A 4,475-nucleotide genomic window follows, 5' to 3' on the forward strand; every position below is an offset into this window, starting at 1 on the left:
CTGATGACAACTTCCTGCAGTTTCAATTCATCACCAGAGAAATGGCATCACAACAACCAGACAGAAGTAATCACTTATTTTTTTTAAACAAAAAAAACACAGTGGCAACCAAAAGTATCTCCAGTATTAGATCAGATACACAGGGTGGACAGCAATTGGAGTGAATTCTTAGTATCTCAGAACCCCTGCAGTAATAGGCAGCTATATTATTCAGACTGTTATACTCTGTGCAGGTGGTGATATTGCTTTCATTTTTTTATTATTACTGATGTATATGTCCAGGATAATAAGGCAACAGTATCATCGTGTGGAGGAATGAGAGCTTATAGTAGTTGTGTTGTCTACAGCAAAACTGAGCAAGAATTGGCATGTTCCAGCTTTGCGCAAGGCACTTAAATGGGATGGAAGGAAAAGTTGTCAAAGCTACACCTTCCTATAAAACCAATGTAGTTGCTATAGAACAAGGACCCGTCATCCACCCCAGTCTCACTCTTATAGCAAAGTGCACTTTTACCACAATGGCTTAGACTTGGAAACTGATCAATATGAATCTGCTCTTTACTTTCCTGGTGCAATACCAAAATATACATGGGACACACAGCACATGTCAAAGAGCATACTTAGCTGGCAGGCCTAGGCCTACTTTTTTTTCAATGTGTAGGATTGCTTTTTAATGCAAGGGACACAACCTCTTAGCGAATACCTCTAACACACTGTAGACTCCAGACAAGATCTGAACAGAGCTCAAATTCTGTCTTTGAGAACAAAGACCAGGTGAATGCTCATCTTACTGACTCTCATAGCATGGCTGATTGAGCGATGATAAATACAGTTTCATCTCTAGGATTGCAAATGGCACAATGCCAGATACACATTTTCAGGGCAGTTATGAGATCGAATAAAGTGTGTACATTATGCAGTCAATCCTACTGATCTAATTCACATTGGAATTTAGTACAATTGTATCGTTTGCAGAAATGCGCTAAAAAGCTCTATTTTAATCTTATTGTAAGATGAGGCGGTGCGGTTTGTTTGATTGAAATTTGTAACCCTCGTTTCTCATAATATGCCAGAATTTTGGGCACCACTTTACAGGATAAAGTGGTGTCATGTGCAGCAATTTTTGTTAGTAGTACTATCCTGCATGAACTGTTACAGTACCTTTATGTGCCAGCTTTATTTTAGTATCAATATTAAAACATTCATAGAGCACATAATCTGGGTCAGGGACAAGAGTACAATGTCCCCCCCTAAGTAAATGAACCTTAAGGACTGACTGTAATTAGGAAGTGGAGTACTCCAAACCAGGAGAGGAACAGTCAGAGAAAAGGTCTAATAGAAACAAGTCACCAATTCTGCATTTATCACCCACTCCTGGTTTTGGCTCCCACTCCTGATAAACAATACTGACCAAATACTGGATAGTTGGGCCGTGGCCTAATAATCATACTCTTTCACCTATGGTTCATGGCCACTTGGCTTCTATAATGCTGTGTCTTGCACATTGTTTAAAAAGGCGAAATTCTCTTGGGTGTTGGATTGTATATTGGATTCTTGATGCTCCCCACTTCCTTTCCTCCTTGGTAGACCCATATGTATATAATGGTAATTCCTTTTTAAAGTAGATTTTTTCAATTAACTGTTTTAAATGACTGCCATTTTGATATATATATCGCTGTGTAAAAAGGCAGGCAAAGCTTATAAGTTGTAGTAATGGACACATGGTGATGGGAAGATCCTGACCCAGACACATACGGTCAGAATATAGCTTTTTAGGCCCCTTTCACGTATGTCTGAGTGTCCGCATTCAGTAGGCATATATGCATGAAAATTATGCACAACAGCACACATTGACACTGTCAGCACCATTATAGTCAACGGGCTCGTCGGTGCATACATCCAAATCCCGTTTTGTGGGGAGTTCAGATGGAAGCCCCAACAGGACAACTGAATGCAGGTAAGAACACAATGAAAAGGGAAAGGGCCTTATTCTAGCTTGGACATGTGAAATGCACCACTCTGGGTGACGTCACTTATGTGGTGGACCTATTAAGATGTAGTATTCAAAGGGCAGAGCGAGATGAAGCGTTGCACATGCCGACAGGCCTGTCGGGATACGGACATTAGAGAGACATTGTACTATAGTTGAACCAGCTGGGAGCCTGAAACAACAGACTACAAGTCCCTCCAAACTGAGAAGACTACTTTATCCCATTCAGTAAAGTTAACCTGCTTATCCTATTGTTATTGTCTAGGTCCCTGTTCTGATCCTGCAATACTCTGTCACTGTGCCTTTAGGAGTTTGACAAGTCATTCATGTGTATATGCCCAAACAGGACATAAGGCTGTAATAGACGGGGGGTCCTCTCGCAGGAGTCGCTTCTGTTTGCCAGATGACCTAGCTTGTCTGGGGTTTATACAGACATTCCACTGCGTTGAATGAGTTCTTTATAAATTACACTGACAAACAAAAACTATTTTAAAATGTTTCAATAGCACTCAGTCCTCCTGCTGGGTGGTACAGTATGTGCTCATGATCTTGGGGGTAATCTGGCATTCTTTGAGTCGCAGACACTTGAAAGAGGAATCCTGTGAATTTTATTTAATTTATTTTTAAAAGGGGTTGTTCGGTCACCATATTGAAGACTTATTCATGGGATACATTGCTAAAGGGAACTTGTCACGACCTAGTTACTATAATCACGGCCCCCATTGGTTTGTTAGTGCTGCAATGTGCATCACTAACAAGCTGTTTTCATGAAAATTGGTGGTAGTATAATGATTTTATGATGTTTTATATACTTTGTCCTACCAGCTTGTATTCAGTCTTTAGAATCACACCCCTAAGATTCAGTCATGGGCGGGCGCCGCATTCAGTCAGTGCTGGCGCTGCCCATGACATTTGAATACTGCTCCTCGCAAGTGCTAGGTTTGTGGGGCGCATGCACATTTGCACACGTCGGGCCGCTGGTCCGGCGTGTGCGCACTGAGGCTGTGTGATTACCAGCTTCAGTGCGCACATGCTGTGACCTGTGGCTCCCGGCGTGTGCGCAATGTATCGTGCGGTCACAGCGTGTGAGCACTGAAGCTGGTAATCACAACCTCAGTGCACACGCACCAAACCAGTGGCCCAACGTGTGCAAATGCAAATGCGCCCCACAAACGTCGCACTTGACAGGAGCAGTATTCAAATGTCATGGGCGGCGACAGCACTGACAATGTGGCGCCCACCCTTGACAATCTGAGAATCACACCCCTATGACTGAATATGAGCAGGTAGGATAAAGTACATAAAATGTTAGAAAAGCATCATAATACCACCAATTTTCATGAAAACAGCTTGTTAGTGATGCAATGTGCATCACTAACAAAGAAACGGGGCCAGTGTACATAGCAATTAGGAGCAATTAAATATGAGATTGTGGGGGGTCTGACAGTTAGATCAGCTGTTATTTGCTCCACCAGCAGTGGGACATAAACACATAACGGTTAAAGAGCATAGCTCCTTTTGATGTAGCAAATCACCTCCTATTCAAAGTGATAGCTCCTATATATTAAATAGGACTAGGTTCTGGAGTGCAATTTCAAGCATTTACATCCAATGGCCTCTGGAGGAAACAGCTGATCGGTAGGGTGTTAGTTGCCTGGCCCCTATTGCTCTATTGATGACCCACCCTATGGATAAGATCTAAATGGTGACTGGACAATGCCTGTAATAATTACTCTTGACTAAAAGTACAGTATCTGTTGTGTTACTTAAAAAAAAAAAAATGTGAAGTGTTTTTTCCACCATGGCCATTTATGTGATATTTACACCTATTTCTGCAACCCCTCTGGAGATGTGGCTGCCACATCAACATGGAGGACATGCACGCAGCTCTCTTCTCTTCATGGGAGAACCCATTCAACAGATGTGGGTGACTCAGATTGAACATATGCATCTGTAAATCTCTGAATAATGCAGGTTCCAAGGGAGACTAGACCTTTAAATTATACAATAAGGTCTTGTTTGTTTTGATTGTTCAGTTCATCCATCATGGCTGGTAATAGGTCTTCAGTTCACAATCTCACATATGAAAACAAAATTGCATCAAAGTTTCATCCAGAAAACTCAGGACAGTTTCTCACTTCACATCCATATGCACTGTTTTGTTTTACAGCAGCAGTTAATTTACAAGACCATTTACAGTTTCCTATGTTACAGAATTGCAATGCATCTGTAAAAAAAAAAAAAACACTGATGCGATACGATGGCACAGTATGGTATCAGATTTTTTTTTATATATTTTTTTTTTTTTGCACACCCATGGATTTGAATGAGTTTCAGCCAGATATGGCTTACACATTCTCTAATATAATTTCTGAATCCTATACCATTTTTCTACTCTACAGTGTAAGACATGTATAGATTGCATTGTAGAAATGGACAAATCATGATAATGGAATTTTATACTGAAAAACCATACAAACTACAA

Source organism: Phyllobates terribilis, unplaced genomic scaffold (assembly GCF_046119375.1).
Source record: "Phyllobates terribilis strain yellow unplaced genomic scaffold, ASM4611937v1 Scaffold_3__8_contigs__length_932513732, whole genome shotgun sequence".
In the NCBI taxonomy this organism is placed as follows: domain Eukaryota; kingdom Metazoa; phylum Chordata; class Amphibia; order Anura; family Dendrobatidae; genus Phyllobates; species Phyllobates terribilis.